Below are 7,623 nucleotides of genomic sequence, written 5' to 3'. Positions count from 1 at the left end.
CGCGACAGGAGTGGAATGCTGGTAAGTGTAGTTTGAATCGGCAGTAGTTGTAGGCTAAAAAGATGGTGTTACAGATTTGTACAACACCCATACTGTTTTAAACGATACAGTTCAAAATACACCGGGGACAAAAAGATTTAAACATTTTTTACAACATAGGCCACATGCCTCAGCCTCCGTTCCTACCAAAAACCCATCAGTAAAATAACTCGGTGACAATGTGCAGTACATTATCAAATCTACAAAGTGTGCTGAGCATTAGTAGAAATACATCACTCTGCTGTATTTATGTTGTTAGGGTTTTAAGAAAATAAGGTATACATTGGATATAGATTAAATAGAGTCAACGGTATTTAAATTTTTTGATCATTAATAAGTACAATGTTAACATATAAGGGATTCAGAGGTGAACCTTAGCATTAAAAAAATATAGTAAAAGTAGTAGAATCTCTCCTATTATTTTCATTATATCCACTTGATGTGTTGTTTTTTTTAATGTTTGGTCTCACTGCTAAAAACCCCAGTCACACACTGGGGCAACTGGGGAGTAATTAGGAAGTGTACTATAGGAAGACTCCTCTGAACTGCCCACCTCACACCTGGGCCACTTATCCTTTAACTTCATAGGCAACACAGTCCACCGCCCACAGCCCGACTGGAGAAGAGCCGCTCGCCTGTGAGCACCCAGAGGCCAGAGTGAGCGCTGTGCCGCTGTGAGAGAGGGGAGCCCTTACTGGCCACAGTAACTTTACACACTCTACACTATTCTCTACACCTTACTACGTTTTATAATAATAATAATAATAATAAACTTTATTTTATATAGCGCCTTTAAAGGTGGCTTCTCAAAGCTCTTTACATGGATGACAATAACAATAAATAAGAAGACTACAACAATAAATAAGAAAATTTCACAAGACAGGACACAATTATAATTACAACAATACAACAATAACAATAGAGGAGACCGTGGAACGTGGTACTAAGAAGAGCAGAGGGGTGAAGAATGGAACCAGTTAAGTAAAGGCTTTTCTGAAAAGGAGGGTTTTGAGTCTGGATTTGAAGGAGTTTAGAGAAGGTGACTCTCTAATATCCTTGGGCAAGGAGTTCCAGAGCTTGGGGGCATAGCAGGAGAAGGCCCTGTCGCCCATACAATGTAGACGGGCTTGGGGGACAGTAAGGAGGGCAGAATTTGAAGAGCGGAGGTTGCGAGGTGGGGAGTAGGGCGATAAAAGTTCAGACAGGTATTGAGGTGCCAAGCCATGTAAAGCCATGTAAAGTTTTAAAATGATTTTCCCTCAGCTTCATGTTAAAATGTATTTTCGTGTATCCTGTACTTCTTAAGAGTAACTTTCCCCAATGCTGGATTTGATCTGTTGAATGTCAAGCCTGGTGAAAATCAAGAAAGTAGAATGCCCTACTTATTAAGAGAGCAATTCATTTGTGCCACTTCTGTGTTGGAGGCTGGACTAAGTCAACACACTGACACTCAACATTAGAGGTTGAGAGCTAATTACCTCTAGCTTAGCAAGATATTGCAGGCAAACAGAGCTTATTAATCATAGACTACGATCTGGGCGACCACAAGTCGCCACTCTCTGGCACTAACACCAAGATTGGTGTGATGATACAAGTGTGATGGTCAGGATAGGAGAATCTCACCCACCATTCACCCAACCATCCATCGTCTAACTGCTCCTTCCAGACGTTCACCTGTTGTTGTGTCTGATTGCCAACTTGACTGCATGGCTCTACACACTGTATATTACACGCTGGCACCTTACTTGCTGCTCTTGCTGCAGGCTTGTGCTGATGTGACAACATTCCAGCTGGAAACACGTGTCCTTATGTTGCTTGTGTGACCACAACTTTCTCACAAAATAAGAGAGAGACAAGAGATCACTTTATTGGCCATATACAATTTCTTGTATTAGGAATTTGTCTTTTCGCATACCCCAACCTGCTCTCCATGAGACACACAGACAGGGAGAGAAGCTGGGGCTCAGAGCGCAGGGTCAGCCATTGATACGGCGCCCCTGGAGCAGTTGGGGTTAAGGGCCTTGCTCAGGGCCCCAGTGGAGTAGGATTCCTCTGCCAGCCACGGGATATAAACCGGCAACCTTCCAGCCACAGGCGCAGATCCTCAACCACAGAGCCACAAAATGAGAGGTTGCAACTACTCTCCAGATGTGAAGGCCACTGAACTGGCAGGGCATGTGGCATCTAGGATTCAGAGACCGGTCAGCAAGAGAGGCTTTATGAGAGGAGGGGGACGGAATGCCAGCAGACATCATCTGTAACCAAGTGCAAAGCATGTGTTGCAGATTTACAGTTTCATCCTTTCCAGTCATTCACACTTACAGCTTGTGATTGTGACAGTTGACCACCTCTTGTTTAACCGTACCCTGTTGATTAGACATTTTCATCAGAATAATTAGCATATCTGTGCCATGTCTGTTCAATGTCAGTGAACCTGCTATAAATATATACCATATTTAATATATGCAATAGGTACAATAATATACACAATAGTAATAATATTGGTTATAGGAAATCATTCAACATATACTGTACCTCAAGGACAGTTTACAGAGCCTTGCTTTTTATTTTATTGGTTAGGAAACAGTGTGTAACCAGAACTTTACAAAATACCAGTATATAAAAGAATTTCAAATGTCAAATATTTTGAGTTGAAAAGGGTTTTGTTTTTATGCCAAGCTGTAAATAGAAAGGGGGTTTAGCACTTATTCATTTTTTCAAGGCTGTGAGTAAGAAACAAACATTGAAATGGGTTTTACAGACACTGAGCGAACAGTACCTCGTGTGGGCTGTATCTAGAACAGGATTGTGTGCAGAAGAATGAAAAATGCCTTGAGTTATACTCAGGTTTTCATGGAATTTCTCATCCTTCCCTGCTACTGAGATTCTACTGTCATTATCAACGTTGATTTTGAAGAACATTTGAAGAACATAAAGGCACAGTTCACCTTATTAAGAAATGCACACATTTTGTGATTGTTTTGGGGGGATATCTTAATGATGTGCCGCAGCACACAAGAGTTGCAGTAGCAGTAGAATCAAGAATGAAAACATAGAAACAGAATAAAGTGATTTATAGAAGGCCAATTATATTTAGCCAGTTTCGACTATGATGATTTTTTTAATAAAACCTTTTATTTGAAAAGAATATCTTTATCATTTGTTTTTTTACATCTAATTCTTTTATCTGAGCCTTGTTATTATTGTTAAAGACTGCCTTGTGTAAAGCTTTAAATGTGCATTTTTTCTATTAATTATATTGTTACATGAATTTTCCATCAGAGGAAAAACAATGTATTTGATGTTAGTCAAATTAATTTACAACAAAAACTTTTAATTACAAAAAATAACTTTTTTCTTAAATAATAGCCGTAAGCTTCCTATAGTAATGTATGTTTATAATAACAGTTTTAAAATTCTAGAACAAATGGGATACTCTAATACTGCACATTTTGTTTTCTACAAAGTTCCATACTCATACAGTATATATATATAAAATATAATACATATCTAGTAAAGTTATACATGCATTTAGAATATAAGCACACAAGTAGATTAATTGTCAATATACTGTATATACTGGCAAATTAGCTTTTGCCGATTAATTAATTCTGTAGTCTCAAATTTGTGTTAAAATGGTCAGTAGCAAGACATTTTTGTGATTGCATTTCCTAAAGCGACATTAACTAGAATGCATGCTTTAATCAACAATTACAGTATGTACACCAATACTACAGAAAAAACATCTTAACTTTCTTAATTATTGAACCAAAAAAATAAAAAATGGCCTCACCTTGGTATGCTCAGTTGAGTAGGATAATGTCCATATGGTTCATTCACACCATAGAGCTCTCAGTTATCAGCACTGCAGTGAGACTGCTCTGTATGACCAGATTAATGAAGAAACGATTGAGTGCAATTACTTATCTATCCTCTCTATGGCACACTGTAATTGGACAGCTTTAGCCCTTTCAAGGTATCCTGGTTACAGAAGCCAAGGGTGATGTCACTGTTTAATTCTAGTGTGCTTAGGTAGCATATGGTATACTTTCCCTAGAAGGAAGACTTAATAAGCAAAGCAAGTCAAACTGATTGTGTTAACTACAGTATAGCACTGATGGATGTTAAAGAGTACTGTAACATGTTGCCACTCTTTAAATTTACTATATCTTGCATGGTAGCACACTTACTTAAAACTCATTTGCACAAGGCATTGTCTTTTTAGACCCACCAGCACTGCTAATGTTGAATATTGTCCTTTTTGTCCTTAATATAATAATTCTGAACAATTAATTTGAAACATGTTATTGTGTTCCATGAAAGTAAGAATCCTTTAATGTCTTATGTATTATGAGCCACATTATAAAAACATTTGGCATTCTGATATTATGCTTGGATTTTTTTACTTTATAGTGAGACACTGCAAACAACCTTTGTGTCAGAGTAAATAAGTAAATAATAGCTCCATCGCCCATTGTACAAAGAGGTACATTGTAGTGTCTTCCTCATCTCTATGGCCAGGTAGTGAGGAAATATCTATTAAGAGGGGAGTGTGGTGATCATATCCAATGATCCAATCACAAAATATTTATTGCATAATGTCATTCATATCTCTTTAATTTTATTCATATGAAGTAGTTGCAACAGTAATTCTGCTCAGTAAGGGAGGAACTGCAGATTCAGACATTTGGCATCTATGTTTGGCTGAGGAGCCAGTGGAGCGAAGCTGTCATCTATGGATTATCACTGAATGTCTTCAAATCAGAATGTCCAGTACAATTACTATTGTTAAGACCAGTTTCTGCTGGTCTGTTTCCTTCATAGTGAATTGTAAAACAGACATGTTACAGAATGTTTTCACTGTATTTAGATAATAACCTCAAACACACAAAAATGCATGAAATAAATCAGGTTGTGAATGTTAGGTTGTCATTACTTTTCCAGAGATGAATCAATACTTTTTATTTTAAATTGTTCTGCAATATTAGTGTAATAAAAATAAAAGATTAACACAATATACTTGCGTGAGCTATATTAATACAAAGCTACAAATAATACAGAATATAGAAAAGTCTCAATTTTTTTGTAAGGTGTGGAAATTCTGCCTTCACATACGGTAATGTGCAAAATCATGTAAAATGATACTCATTTATGCAGAATTATGCTGTATTTATACATTTTTAGTGATGACGATACCACTGTTTTATGGTGAATGTAGAAATGAGAGGGTGTCAGATAAATAATTTAAAGAAAAAAAAAAGACACCTATTTGCTATGCAGCAACAAGACATCAGAGCGTGACATAATTATGAACAAAAGGCCTGATGAAAAATGTGAGGCATCTGATTGATGAAAATCGAGGCTGCTCTCTAATGTCCAAATCTGGAGGGAGCAAGCTTCTACACAAAGCAGGTGGGTGGGCCTGCCACCTTCATTTGCATTTTAAAAGACAGCGAGAACCGCAGGATCCTTTCATTTGTCAGGTCCTGTCTGAGGTCTGGCCAAGCCACTACACATCCTCAGAGGGAAACGGCGCACAGTAGATGTTGCCAAGACATCAGCAGAGTACCTTTTCATCGGGGCATTGTCTGGCTCCTTTTGAAGAGCATTCGTCTCCAAGATCCTAAAGCTGAGAAAACAGACACTTGAGACGCGAGTCGTGAAAGGAAAGGTTCCAGGGGGAAACGAGTTAGATGGCACTTCACAGATTTGCTGAGAGAAATTCAGGTTGAGTGAGAATTATTTCCTAATACGGTTAAAGGATGATACTGTGTGAGCATTTGCTGCTCATTCATAGATCTAGGACCTCAGAACATAGAAATTGTGTGTCCATGCTTGAGTATAGAGACCTACATGTGAAGAGAATGTCAGAAAACCGATCTCCTCTCACAAATGAAGAAAGGAGTATTTTTTATTACCATCTGCAGTAGGTGAACTGCATTCTGGAATCACCGACATACAACTAAGCCAGTACCTAGTGACCTCCTAAACATGAAGACTTCAGCCCATCTATATTTTAAACTAGAAAACAAAAGAGATAGCCGTGTAGTGTTCTTTTTTTATTTGCATTGAAATTATTCACTAATTTAAAAAGTCTCCCTGCTTGGACTTATTGTATCCACTCCAAATGTTTATTCCCATCTTTTGTAACTGTGAAAATATTACCCTTCTTCTCCAGTTAACTCCCACAGAGTAAAAACGTGCTGATGGGCTCACTGGCCCCGGAGTGAGTGTGCCTGTGTCTGTGTGTGCCCTGCGATGGACTGATGTCCTGTCCAGGGTGTATCCTGCCCATTGCTTGTCAGGCTCTGGCTCCCACTAGGACTGAATGGGAGGAGTGGTTATCGAATGGATGGATTTGTAAACGAAGCGAGTGTGATGTCTAGACTGGTCTCTGCTCGACACTGTGGTATGGGCCCATGTGGATCTTGAGACCTGAAAATAAGGACTTGAAAACAAATTCCAGGATTACTCCAACACCCCGTGCTGTCTTATTCTTTTCCCTAACATATTTCATGACTGCTCCTATTTTTCTTCAAAACGTCTTTGAGCAGTTATAGCCTGGAGCCTGGACTCAAATGTTTATATTTTAAAAGGTGTTGTATATCAAATGCAAATTTATCAACCATTACATTTAAAATATGCAACTCCGCTGTGGCCTCCTGATCCTAAGGCTACTCCTCTCCCACTCCACTGGAATTCAGCAGGCTGCTGCTGGGCAGACAGATGTTTCTGACAAGGACAAGCAGCAGGTTCCTTGTCATTTTCCAGGTCAGTGTGGGTGAACAGAGTGTTCTGAAGATCAGAGCAGCTGCAGGCCTGACAGGATGACTCACTTCATAAAGGTTGCATCTTTGCAGTCACAGAAGCCTGACTGAGTGATGGATTTTCTCTCTGAGGTAGTGGATGAAAGCTCATGGTTCAGATTATCATTGCACACTACCATTAAAAATCCAAGTGTTAGGTTTGGCCGGTTGTTTCAACATTGTGACTTCTATGCCTAAATTCATTATTTTTTTCCTCTTTAATGATTAATTTCTACTAAAATGGTGTTCAAAATTAGCATGTTGTTTGGTTTCAAAAGAAAAAAATGAGAGATATTAACATATATAAAGTTTGTTTTAAAAACATAAAAACAAAAAAAATTTGGGAACTGTTCATTGTCAGGAAAACAACAAAACAAAAAGTTTACTGCATTGTTACATTAATAACACCAAAATAGTCAAAAATCTTCAAAGCATATAACACAGCAGTTTTAAAAAGTTTTAAAGGTATCTGCTGAGGATTTGTGTTAATATTTCAGTATGATTTTTTTATGTGTAATATGGTGCTTACAGGTTAGGACTACTCTGATCATTGAAGTATGGCTAAAGTTATCAATTGGACATGACCTATCAATTTGTATGGATTTAAATGTCAACAATGGGACAGATTAGCATGTAGAAAGTGATTTTTGAAACTTTTAATTTTTGCCTTTTTGATAGATAACCGTATTAGGCAAGGGAAAACGACAAAATTGGTCCAATTTTCGATGTTGAGGACACAGCACGAGAAGACTTTTCCTAACACTGCCTCGGCACTATT

The sequence above is a fragment of the Lepisosteus oculatus genome, chromosome 21 (assembly GCF_040954835.1).
Source record: "Lepisosteus oculatus isolate fLepOcu1 chromosome 21, fLepOcu1.hap2, whole genome shotgun sequence".
Taxonomy (NCBI): Eukaryota; Metazoa; Chordata; class Actinopteri; order Semionotiformes; family Lepisosteidae; genus Lepisosteus; species Lepisosteus oculatus.
Note: the sequence above shows the minus strand (reverse complement) of the source record.